A 13,892-nucleotide genomic window follows, 5' to 3' on the forward strand; every position below is an offset into this window, starting at 1 on the left:
TTTAGAATTTTAGTTGTAATATCTATGGTTTATTGTTTAGTATTTGGGTTTAGGTATTTTGAGCTTGTGGTTTAGGGTTTATTGTAGAGTTAGTGTTAGGGTTAAGGATTGGGGTATGGTTCGAGACTGTCTTAGGTATATGGTTAGGGTTTAGGGTTTTTTAAGATTTTCGCGTATAGGATTTTTTGTTTAAAGTCTATGGTTTAGTGTTTAATGTTTTGGTTTTGTATTTTGGGCTTGGGGTTTTAGGGTAAATTATTTAGGGTTAGTGTTAGGGTTAAGATTTGGTTAGGAATAGGGTTTAGGTTTTTTTTAGGTTTTAGGGTTTGTTGTTTAGGATTTGAGGTTTAAAATTTAAGTTTTAGTGTTTAATGTTTGGGTTTTCGTATTTTGGACTAAGGTTTTTTTTATTCTTAGGGTATAAGGTTAGGGTTAGGATTAGGGTTAATGTTAGGGTTAGGGTTAGGGTTTTGGTTTTTTTTTATGTTTTAGGGTTTGAGGTTTAGGATTTGAGTTGTAATATCTATTATTATTGTTTAAGGTTAGGGTTTTGGTATTTTGGTCTTTGGGTTTATAGTTTAGTGTGTAGGTTTAGGGTTATGTATACGGTTAGGGTTAGGGTTCTTGTTAGGGTTAGGGTTAGGGTTAGAGTATATCATTTTTTTAGGTTTTAGGTTTTGTGGTTTAGGATTTTTTGTTTAAAATCTATCGTTTGATGATTAATGTTTGGGTTTTGGTATTTTGGGCCATTATTAATTAAAACGACCCTTGTGATGAGTTAAGGGCTGACAAACACCCCCAGGCCTTATCATTTCAAGAAATAAAATAATACAAGAAGGGGGACTTGAGCTTACCTTCATAGGGATGATGGGTCAAATGGACCAACCTACTAAGGTTAGTTCATTTACCCTTACAATATGTATGTATTCTAACTCAAATTTCTAGAATAAAAAATAAACAAGGGATTTCAGTTGTATTATATATAGTTTAATGTTTAATGTTAGTGTTTTTGTATTTTGGCTAGGGGTTTAGGTTTTAGGGTTTAGAGTAAGGGTTAAGGTTTGTGTTAGGGATAGGGTTGGGGTAAGGATTTTTTTTAGGTTCTAGGGTTTGGGATATTTTGTTTATATTCTATGGTTTAGTGTTTATGTTTTGGTTATCCTATTTTGTACTTAGATTTTTTTTACTAACTTTTTAGGGTTTAGGATTTAATATTATGGTTAGGGTTAGGGTGAAGGTTAGGGTTTAAGATTTTTTAGGTTTATTGTTAATGGTTTCGCATTTTATGTTTAAAATATATGGTTTATTTGGGTTTTGGTATTTTGGGCATAGGTTTTATTCTTTATGGTTAGGGTTAGGGTTTTGGGTTTTTTTAGTCTTTTAGATTTAGGATTTAGGATTTGAGATGTAATATCTATGGTTTAATGTTGAATGTTTAATGTTAGGGTTTAGTTTTTTGTGCTAGGGTTTTAAGGTTTATGGTAGGTTTAGGTTATTTATAGGTGTTAGGATTTGTGGTCAAGGATTTGAGTATTAATATCTATGGTTTGGTGTTTAATGTTAGGGTTTGGTGTTTTGGGATTTCTATTTAGGATTTATGATTGAAGATTAGGGTTAAGGGTAAGGTTAGGTTTAGGGATAGTATTGGGGATAGTTTTGGGGATAGTATTACGGTTAGGGTTTTGGTTTTTTTCTATGTTTTAGGTTTTGGAGTTATGTATTTTTGGTTTAAAATCTCCAATTTAGTGTTAAATGTTGGTGTTTTGTATTTTGGGCTTGGGGTTTCGGGTTTATGATGTAGTGTTAGGGTTAGGGTTAAGGTTTGGGTTAGAGTTAGTGTTTAGTTTTTATTAGGTTTTAGTGTTTCTGGTTTAGGATTTGAGGTTTAAAATTTAATATTTAGTGTTTAATTTTCGTATTTTGGACTTAGGTTTTTTTGTACTTAGTGTTTAATGATAAGGTTTTTGTATTTTGGGCTTTGGGTTTAGGGTTTAGGGTTAGGGTTAAGGATAGGTTTATGGTTCATGTTAGGGATAGGGAAAGGGTTAGGGTTTAAGGTCTTTTAGGTTTTAGATTATGGGGTTTAGCTTTATTTGTTTAAAATATATGGCATAGTGTTTAATATTTGGGTTTTCGTATTTTGGGCCTGGAGTTTTGAGTTTATGGTTTAGGTTTTGGGTTAGGTTTAAGGTTAGGGTTAGGGTTTCGGGTAGGGTTAGGGTTAGTGTTGATGCTTTTTGTATAGACTTTAGCTTTTGTGTTTTAGGATTTGAGGTTTAAAATCAATGGTTTAGTGTTTAATGTTTGGGTTTTTGTATTTTGCGCTTAGGGTTTCGGGTTTATAGTTTACAGTGAGCGTAAGGATTAATGATTGGGTTAGGGTTAGGTTTAGGGTTTTGTTGTTTTTAGGTTTTGATTTTTAGGGTTTAGGATTTGAGGTTTAATATAAATGGTTTAGTGTTTAATTTTTGGGTTTTTGTATTTTGGGCTTGAGGTTTAGGGTTTATAGTAGGTTTAGAGTTAGGGTTAATGTAAGGGTTAGGATAATGCTTTTTTTTAGGATTTGGGGTAAAGGATTTGAGTTGTAATATCTACGGTTTAGTGTTCAATGTTAGAGTTTTTGGTATTTAGGGGTTTTAATTTAGGGTTTAGGGTTTAGGGTTAGGGATAGGGTTCGTCTTAGGGATAGGGTTAGGGTTAGGGTTAGGGTGTTTCTTTTTTTTGGTTTTATGTTCAAGGGTTTATCATTTAAGGTTTTATGATCTTTAATTTAGTATTTAATGTTTGGGTTTTGGTATTTTGGTCATAGGGTTTCGGGATCATTGTTTACGGATAGGGTATGGGTTTTGGGTCTTTTTATGTTTTTTTGGGTTTAGTACTTAGGATTTGAGTTGTAATATCTTTGGTTTAGTGTTTAATGTTAGGGTTTCGTATTTTGAACTTTGGGTTTAGGGTTTAGGGTTTTTTAGTTAGGGATGTTTAGGGTCAGGGTTATTGTTTGGGATATGGTTAGGGTCAGGGTTTAGGGTTTTTTTTTCATCATGTTTTAGGTTTTAGGTTTTGGGTTTTTGAGTTTTTTATTTAAAATCTATGGTTTAGTATTTAATATTAGGAATTTGGTGTTTTGGGCTTGGGGTTCCGGGTTAAAGGTTTAGGGTTAGGGTTATGATAAAGGTTAGGGTGAGGGTTTGGGTTAGGATTAAGGTTTAAGTTTTTATAAGGTTTTAGGGTTTCTGGTTTAGTATTTGAGGTTTAAATATATGGTTTAGTGTTTAATGTTTCGATTTTCGTATTTTGGACTTTGGGTATTTTTTAGAATTAGAGTTTTGTGTTTAAGGTTTAGGGTTAGTGTAAGGGTTAGGAATAGGGTTAGGGTGTAAGTTTTTTTAGGTTTTATGGTTCAGAATTTAGCATTTAAGGTTTAAAATCTAAGGTTTAGTATTTAATTTTTGGGTTTTTATATTTTGGGCATAGGTTTTTGGGTTTATTGTTAAGGTTATGGTTAGGGTTAAGGTTAGGGTTAGGGTAGGGGTAGGGTTTTGGTTTTTTTTTTTAGGTTTTTGGGTTTATGGTTTAGGATTTGAGGTTTAATATAAATGATTTGGTATTTAAGGATTGGGTTTAGGAATTTTGGACTTTGGTTTTTGGGTTGAGGGTGTAGGTTTAGTGTTTAAGATGTGGTGAGAATTATGATTTGTGGTAGGAATAGGGTTAGGGTTAGGGTGTATGGTTATTTTTAGGTTTTAGGTTATGGTGTTTAGGAGTTTTGGTTTAAAATATATGGTTTTTTGTTTAGTATTTTGGGTTTACATATTTTGTACTTAGGTTTATTTTTTTAACTTAGGGTTGAGGGTTTAGGGTTTGATGTTAGGGTTAGGGTTAGGATTAGGGTTAGGGTGTAGGTCATCTTTTAGGTTTATGGTTAAGGGTTTACCATTTTAGGTTTAAAATCTATGTTTTAGTATTTAATGTTTGGGTTTGGTATTTTGGGTTTAGGGCTTCGGGTTTATAGTTTAAGGTTAGGGTTAGGGTTAAGGTTAGGGTTTTTTTTTTTTTGGTTTTTGGGTTTATGATTTAGGTTTGAGTTGTAATATCTATTTTATTACGTTTAATGTTAGGGTTTTTGTATTTTGGGCTTTGGTTTTAGGTTTAGGGTTAAGCATAGGGTTAGGGTTAGGGTTTGTGTCAGGGATAAGGTTAGGGTTAGGGTTTAGGGTTTCTTCACGTTTGAGGTTTTGGGGTTTAGGATTTTTAGTTTAAAATTTATGGTTTAATTTTTGATGTTTGGGTTATCGTATTTTGTACTTAGGTTATTTTTAAGGTTAGAGTTTCGGGTTTAGGGTTTAACGTAAGGATTACACTTAGGATTAGGGTTATGGTGTTGGTTTTTTTTGTTTATGGTTAAATGTTTATCATTTTAGATTTAGAATCTATAGTTTTTTTTAAAAATAAAAATGATATCAGATCCACAAAAATACTATGTGAAGAAATTTATTATTACCAAATCTATGGATCTGAAACACAAAATTAATGGTAAGAATCCCTCATTTCCAAACTCATTCGAGTCAGCAAAGGAGCAAAGTGAGAGCTTCCTAGGGAGGGTTAAAGAAAGGGAAAAAAATTAAAGCAAAGAATTCTTAAATTAAAGATGGATAATGAGCGACAAGGCTTGCTGGATATTTCTATAATAACACTCATTCTTATAGATATCACCCTTGCAAAATTCAAATTTGACTTTTCCTCCAATTCGTCGAAACCATAGATGCATGTTTGTACATTTGTTAATACAAAACTTGTATACAATATAGCGTTATGCAGCTGAGATTCTTTATCTTCAGCACCATTTAGATGTCCTATTATTTTATACGTCTTCCTTAGTTCGTGTTCTGCAGTTTTCACTGCTTCTATGCCTCTAAAAGCCCCAGCTTCATATTTAGAAATTCCCTACTTTCCAGATTCGACACAATCACACCGGCGCTGCGTGCGCCTTTTATCGCTACTTTAATGGTTTCTCTGCAATGTTTTCTGGGTTGTTTTTCACGGTACAAGCATACAACATTAGTGTTTTCACACAAACTGTAGGCTCTGTGGTTATGTTGCATTTGGTTTTGATGAAGTTTGTGTACGAGTCTTTCGTACCTGTAGATTTTTGTGTGATGAATAAAACTATTGCCAAAATGGGCAAAATCAATGTTTTGCTATCCATGTTTTTTGTGTTGGTAGAATCTATAGTTTAGCATTTAATGTTTGGTTTTTGTGAATTTTTTTTAGTTGAATTACCCTTGGAGGGGTAGGGTATGAGCGACACCCCCAGGCCTTATAATTAATAACAAAAAACTAAATACAAGGAGGGGGACATAAACCTAACCTCCAAACTAAGATGGTTTAGAACCAACTTCCCAAAGGAAGTCAACTCTTCCCCTTACACAAAAGATGAAACTAAAATACTAAGCACCTAAGGAGAGGACTCCTCTAAATACAAAGTATCTAGGAAATATAAACTAGGGAGACACTCCCTTTACAAGAAAGCCTATAAACTAAACTAACTTATTCAAAGTATCTATAATTTTAATTATAGCTAAATTTAAAAGATATACAATCTCGAGGAGGTTCAGAAATTCTCTTTGTCTTCTTTATTAGAAAATTAGGCATCTCCAATAAGTCAAGTTGATAGTAGGCCTTTGTTTCTTTAGGTAGTTGATGGCTGTTGAAATATAACTAAGGAGTGGCAGTGTTGTGACTATGTTTTTACAATGCATCTGCTACTCAATTTGCTTCTTTGAATACAGGAATGCATCTGAAGTTGTGGACTTGAGCGATAAGATGTTGCAACCTTCCATGTTGAGTAATGATACTCCATTGAGGGACTTCATCCTTTAGGACCCATTGCACTACTAGTTGATAGTCATGTTCCAAAATTATGTTCTTGTATCCCTTCTCAACTGCCCAAGTTAAACCAAAGATGGCTGCCTCTATTTCAGTTTTGTTTTTTGTTCCTACTCCAAGTGGCGTTGTCAAAGCCATCACAAATTTTCCATGTTTGTCATTCAATTTCCACCAGCCCCCAGCTTGCCAGAGTTCATGAGTGCACACCCATCAGTCGTCACTTTGAGCCACTAATCTGAAGGTTTGTGCCATTTCACCATGTTCACCTTGATGTCATGCACACACTTTTCACTTTTTTGGATTAGATCAGTCCACTTTGCAGGCCATTGAAGATGTGAAAATGCATTGTTCAACATTTTGAAGTTGTCTTTGTAGACTGCATACTTCACCCCACTGATGTTGGTTGCTTTACCTCCATACTTGCTGGCACACCTCTTCTTCCACAGATTCCATCAGTTGAACATCGGAGTAGGTTATAGCAGCAGTTTGTGGGCTGCATTTTTGGAATTTGCTGTCCACCATTGTTGTAGCAGCAGCTGCAGTGAGGAATGCTATGGTTGTAGGCTTGAACCTCCTGCAAAATAACTCCATACCATGGCTGCAAATTTCCCTGAATTGAATGTGTTTTCTATGCTGTCCATACATGCTCTATCAAGTCAACAAAAACAATGTGATGGGTCAATGCCAAAGCTAGTCAATCTTTCATTAGTAGGGAGTTTACCACTAAGGGTTCTCCGTAATAAAAAAAAGATTTAAAAGGAATGTTCTTATGCCATAGGAAGGAATTGAATTAGTTCTTGACTCTTTTATCACTAATTTCCTCTCAAGCTGAAGAACAGCTGAAGCTCCCATGATTGTTGAGTTTCCACACTGCCCTGTCTGGAATGTGTTTCTGTAGAGATATCTCTATTGCCAATATGTTGGAGAACTAGCTAGATGGTACATGCCCTATCAGCTTGCTCCAACTCCACTTCCCTTCCTCACAAAAATTAGGGTTAAGGATAGGGTAGGGTTAGGGTTAGTCTTTTTTTTTTAGTTTTTTGGGTTTAGGATTTATTATTTGAGTTGTAATATTATGGTTTAATAATTAATATTAAGGTTTTGGTATTTTGGGTTTTCGGTTTAGGGTTTTTGTCTTAGGGCTAGGTTTAAGGATAGGGTTAGGGTTAGTGTTTGTATGAGGGATAGAGTTAGGGATAGGGTTTAGGGTTTCTTTTAGGTTTTAGGTTTTGGGGTTTAGTGTTTTTTGTTTAATATCTATGGTTGTGTTTAAAATTTGGATTTTGTTATTTTGCACTTAGGTTTTTTTTGGACTTTCCTTTTCGGACTTAGGGTTTAAGGTTAGTGTTAAATTATTTTTCTGTTTATGCTTTAGGGTTTAGAATTTGAGGTTTAAAATCTATAGTTTCTTATTTATTGTTTGGGTTTTTGTATTTTGGGCTTTTTTTTTTGTTTTTCATTGCAACGACCCTTGTGGTGGGTCAGGGGCTGAGCAACACCCCGAGACCTTATCATTTATTAAAAACAAAGAATTACATGGAGGAGGGCATATATGTTACCTCCGGTCCAATGGTGGGTATATAGTTGACTTACCTACTAAGGTTAGTCAACTTAAGCTCATACATAAAGTGTAATCTAAATAGAACTAAGCACCATGAGAGGACTCCTCTCATAATAGAACGTTTCTAAGAATACATGAATTGCGGAGACTCTCCCTTGACAAGGAAAGTTTAAAAAAGAATAACCTATTCAAACAACTATACTAAAAGCCACAGTCATTAAACTGTCTAGTTATTTCCAGATGTATAGCAAAATGTAATTGTGAATACTGCTATAATTTTAAACAATATATGGTGTTGTCTTCTATGTAATAATACAACTTCTTCCTCATATTTGTTTATTTCCATCTTCATTTGCTATTTTATTATGGTGACTGTTAAATCTATTTAATTTTCCTTCGCCTGAATGTTTGCATTCCCATTTTTTCAAATATGTAGCTTCCTCTAATTGCTCCAAATAGTTTTTGTGTAGTGTAGAAATGTTGTATGATATCATGCTTGTGACTCCATTTAGCTAATAAGTCGGCAGCAACATTAGCTTTCCTATAAACATGTTTGCATTGAAAATTTTTGAGCTTGCTGCTTAGTTTATAAATTTGTTTGACTGTTTGTCGACATCGCCATGGTATACAAATTGTGTTGATGATCCATTTACTCAATATTTATGAATCTACTTCCAAGATAATGTGTGTATCCTGTTGTTTACACCAATTGAGTACGTACAAGGTGCTTTGATCTCTGCAATATTGTTAGTCCAAAAACCAAGAGGAATAGCAAAAGCATAACACAATTTACCTTGATGATCACGTAATATTACACCTCCCCTTACTTTAAAAGGATTGTGTAGTGCACTTCCATCAGTGTTTAATTTTAAAATACCTACTGCAGGCTTTTCCCAGCATACCTTGATTACCTTAAACTAGTGCTGGCAGTGATCAACAAATTTGATCAAACGGTCCCAGTTAGGCTACCATGGTATGGTAGGAAAAGCTAATGTTAAAACCTGCATGATGTCCTTAAAAATGCATATTGAACTCGTTGTATACTCTATTTTTTGCCCCCATATTTAACATCACACTCTATTTCCACAAATTCCAAAATATAAAATTAGGTAAAATTTGAAGAAATCGTTTTTGTATCTCACTGTGAATTGGCAACTTCTCAAATGCAGTAGTAAACTTCTCAGATTTGTAGTACAATGTTCTGTTCCAATCTTTGCTGCATGAACTTTCAAAATATAGTTAGGAAAATTACCAGTAATTAATATGTGACATCATCTTTTCCTTTACTATGACAACAATAACAATCTGAAGCAGCTCTTCCAAATGTCAGAAGGATTTCATTTGTTGGTAATTTAACCCTCAAAGCTCTCTAAATAAAGAAAGATACTCTGAAAAGAATATTCTTGTGCCAAACAATTTTGTTAATCGGATAGTTAGCTTTTTTCTTCCTAATTTTTCTTAGGCAGAAGCTACTTTAAACTGTCCATTTTCCTCAGGAATCCAGTTGTTAGTGTCTTGAATTCCCTCCTTATTTTTGATATTGGTATTAAGCATAATAGGCATCAACAATGGAGGAACATCTTCCTAACATCCCTCTCTCTTCAACTTACCAAATTCTAAAAAATTTCATACCAAAACATTTTTTCAAACTCGACACATTGTCACAACACTTAGATAATGCTCCATCTCCTATCAAGTTAACCTACCAGAAACTACATGTCCCTGAATGAATATTTCAGATACTATGGGTTTCCACTTCTTGTCGATTGCAAGTAAGATAACTCCAAACCAATGATTCCCCCATATCATATTTCATAGAAACAGGATGAGCTCTTTGATAGTACTTTGCTTTTAAAAATTGACCCCACAAAGATTGTTTAGTTCTAAAATTGCATCATTGTTTATAGTTAAAAGATATACAAATATCATCTAAAAGTCTTACACCTATGCCTCCTTTAACAGTAGGATATGCCAAAGTTCCCACAAAGCCCAATTGTACTTCTTTCCTTCTATATAACTACCCTAAATGAAATCAGCAATGACTCTTTTAATGTATTTGAGAGTAGTCTTAGGAGTTAATAAAGAATCTAAAGTGTGGATAGGAATCGACTGTAAAACATGTTTCACAAGATTACCACCAAAACTTAAAATCTTGGATTGCCAACCTGTAATTCTTTTTATCAACTTATGTACTAAATCAGAATAGCATATGATTCCTTCACCCGCAATGTATAAAGGGCATCCTAAACATATAATAGGGCTATGTTTCATACTAAAACCAGTTTCCTGCTTTATAATGTCTATAATATATTGCTTAGTATTTGTAGTTACCATGAAGACCTTTTATCCTTCGTCAACTGTTGATCAGACACCATTTCATAATCAACTATAGTTTTCATGACTAATTGTAAGGAACTTCTAACAGTGGAAGTAAATATTATTATATCATACGCAAAACTTAAATGATTAATTTGTGGCCCTCGACCCTCCATGTGAAAACCCCTATTCAACTTATTTTTATAAAGAAGATTGAGGTGTGTCGATAAAATTTCACATCCCAAAATAAATCGGACTGGAGACAAAGGATCCCCTTGTTTAAGACCTCTAGTTGAGTGAAAAAAACCATATCTTTTGCCGTAAATGACTATGGAATACCAATTATTACTCATGATTTTTCATACTCTATCAATGAATAATTCTTCGAAACCCATCTTCCTCAATACTAAACATGTATAATCCCATGAAACACTATCATAAGCTTTGACCATATCAACCTTGATAACAACATTATCGCCCTCTTTGGGAAGTTTTATACCATGAATAATCTCCTGAGCCAACATAATATTTTAAGATATACTCCTACCCTTTACAAACCAGATTGGTTGTCTGAAATAATAGCAGGATGAATAGGAGCCAATATAATACTCATAATCTTGGAAATGTTCTTGTAAATAAAATTACTAATACTAATAGGATGAAAATCCTTAATCTTGTTAGGATGATCAACTTTAGGGAGAAGGATTAGACACGCAAGAGTATTATATTAAGGCATATCATAACAATTAAAAAAGAATGTACAACAGCAATAAGATCTTCTTTAATCATATCAAAACAAGCTTGATAAAATTTGCCCCCAATACTATCTGGACCAGGAGCAGAATGTGGATACATTTGTATTACTACAGTTCTCAATTCATCAAAAGTAGGTATACTTTCCAACATTGAGTTTTGATCAGAAGTAATTATATTAGGAATACACTGTAAAAATATCCTCCCTTATTTTCTCTACTTTACTTGTCAAAATATTTTGATAATACTCACAAGCTTCTCTGGCTATATTGTCATCCCCTTGTATCCACTTACCACTGTTAGTCATTATTTTATGTGTAAACATTATTTTTTTTCCTCATTACTGCATGAAAGTATTTTGAATTCGCATCTCCTTCTTATAAGCAATGAAGTTGTGTTTCTTGTTAAAGTATTGCATACTCAAGTTTCAAGTACCTTATATATTGTCCATTAGTAGCATTCTAGTTCTCTCTATTCTCCATACTATTATCATTAAGAATAGTCTCTTCAGCACTCCTAACTAACTTTTCATGATGCTTGACTGTTGCAAAAATATCACCATATTCTTTCCTTCACAAATTCCTTAAATTAGTTGTTAATATCCTCATTTTTATATGTAAAATGTACATATTATTGCCAACAACCTTTCTTTTCCAACATTTTTCTATAGTATGTAAAAATGAAGAATTCTCAATTTAACAGTTAAGGAACTTAAAATATTTAATCACTAATACCTCTTTATCACTCATTTCCATATGTAAAGGACAATGATCAGATCCTACTGAAGGAAGATTAAATATATTAGTCTGAGGCATCCTCTCGAACCACTTATCATTTACCAAACCCCTGTCAAGCCTCTTCAAAATTCTAGCTCCATCCTCTTTGTGATTGCACCAAGTATATGGTTTCCCATTGTACCAATATCCAACAAACCACAAGATTCAATAATGTTAATGAATTTAAAACTTTTATTCATGTTGTAGTCTCTACCCCACAACTTTTCTTGAGTAGATGACATGACATTAAAATCACCAATTATACACCAAGGATGAATAGTTTCACACAACTTAAAAATACTATCTCATAATGGTCTCCCCAAGTTGTCCTTACATTTAGCATACACATATGTTAAAATAGTTTTTTCACTATAATCCACATGATTAATTTCACAAGTAATGTGCTGTTGATCAATTTCCACCACATTACATTTCACATCACTCGACCAAAATAACCATATTTTATTATTAGAATTACCATGACAATTATCCATAAGAAGTTGCACTCTATACGAATCCATTTGAGATGGATTTGCAAAAGTTTCTAAGATAGCAATCATAGACAAATTATGAATTTTCATAAGACTTATAAACCTTTCCAGAGAACCATGGGTGTTGATACTCCAGGCATTCCAACATATAATTTTTATCATCATAAACCTCCACTCCTAGCTCTAGTATTTGGTATACTAGTACTAGCATTTTTAATTTGCTTTGAAACTTTTCTCCCCCTTGTTGACAATCCTTTCTTCCTAGTAACCTCTCTAACCTCCTCTACAATAGAATTGTGAAGCGTAGGTCCTTGTTGATAATGATGTTCTGTACTTATTTCCTCCCCTGTTTCTATACCCTCTAAAGATTGACTATCTTCATCATACTCATCCTCAGAATCAGGTGCCCCATATTCATCAAAATAATCATCCTTACCATGTTGGTGATCTATAGAATCATGCCCTATTTAAGTTTGAATGTTTTTCGTTTAAATTTTTTTTTCTTATTACCCAAAAGGTTCTGTGATTTGTTCGTATTAATTTTATCAGGAGGTTCCCTATCTTCAACATTAAATTGTTTAATAGACCCCTCTTCATCAGCCTGATTCAATTACCCTTTACCTTTGGACAGTCTTTCTTAATTATGCCTAGGTCTCTCCTGACAACTTCTAACCTCACCTCCAACAGCTACTCCAAAAGATGCAATATTACCAGTATTTAGGTGTTTAGGGAGAGGGAGTATTTAGTCAATTCCTTGTCAAGTTACAACAACTTTTTGATGATCATCTTGTTCTGTATATTATTTTAAATCCTTCCTATTTACCTGACCTTCCATCCTTTGTTGCCTACTACTTTGCTTCCTGTTAACATTGCATACTTCAATAGGAGCCTGCGCTTTATTTTTCTTTTGTTCGTTGTTAACATGTGTTATAATCTGATGCCTTTGTTCCTGTGGATGTTCTTTCTGTTTCCCCCTTTCCTCTCCAGTTGTTGTAACTTTCTGCACTTCCAAATCAATATAAGTATTTTTTGTAGGAATAGAAACTATATATTTTTGTTGCTGCTGATGCTGAACTACCTCCCTGTCTGCATTGAATTTTTCCTGTTGTTGGTTATTATTACTCCTCCTCTGTGTCTGCCAGTCATCTTGCTGCATATGTTGTTGTATTGTTTTACGTTGATACTTTTGTTGATTTAAATCCAACTCCCTCTTCATGTTTCCATGATATCCGATATCTGCAATTCTTTATGAACATTGTGAACATTGTCTTTCTTGGGCTTATTTTTATCCAATTCTTTCCATTTTTTATTTTCTTCGTCTATTTGATTAATGATACAGTCAGCCTCTTTATGACCTTGATGTTTACAGTAAAAAACTAATCAGGGATACTATCATACTCTTTTTTTTGCCACCTTCCATCTGTAATATCATCCCCAATATAACCCAGCCAAAAGTTAGGAGGTCTATCTTTAGTGAAATGTACTTGTACCTTAACACAAGCTTGACTTCCCCTAGTTTTGTTTATGAAAGCTGAATCTAAATACTTTTCCAATAGAAGATAATAAACTAGTAATAAACTCCTTATTACAACAATGCCTAGGTAATTCCGGAAGAGAAATACAAATTTGTACTAATGGAGTTTCTTCATCCGGTTTTAAGGTAGGAGTCCTTTCTTGAATCCGCATAACCTGTCCAGCTATGGTAATCCTTTGTTTAGTCAAAACCATATTGCGATCTAATTCATTATAAAGGTCTATAAAAACCTGTTGAGAATTAAAGTGTGCAATCTTAACTCACCCTGATAATTGAGTTTGAAGTATAAAGTTCTTCCTAATAAATTCAACTCTAGGCAGAGTATAAACAAATTTTCCAATAAGAGTGAATTTACAAGAAGATGCTAAATCCTTAATTACTTCATCTTTCATATATAGAACAACAGGTAGCCCCTGTTTAGTCGTGATTTTTTGTTTAGTTTATTTGATACTAACACCACTCTTAGCTTGATTTTGTCACAAGCTATCCTCATAGGTTTGTATTACAGCGTAAGGTGAATGTTCTGGTACCTGATCTTTCTTATGAAAATAATTAGCATTTCTTGAAGATAGATT

At 33.5% G+C, this 13,892-nt stretch overlaps 1 pseudogene; it reads right to left on the reverse strand.

Moving 5' to 3' along the window:
* Positions 1-4,642: 4,642 nt before the first annotated feature.
* On the reverse strand, positions 4,643-5,206 carry LOC114074438 (annotated as a pseudogene).
* Positions 5,207-13,892: the final 8,686 nt, after the last annotated feature.

This window comes from Solanum pennellii, chromosome 10 (assembly GCF_001406875.1).
Source record: "Solanum pennellii chromosome 10, SPENNV200".
Classification (NCBI taxonomy): Eukaryota; Viridiplantae; Streptophyta; class Magnoliopsida; order Solanales; family Solanaceae; genus Solanum; species Solanum pennellii.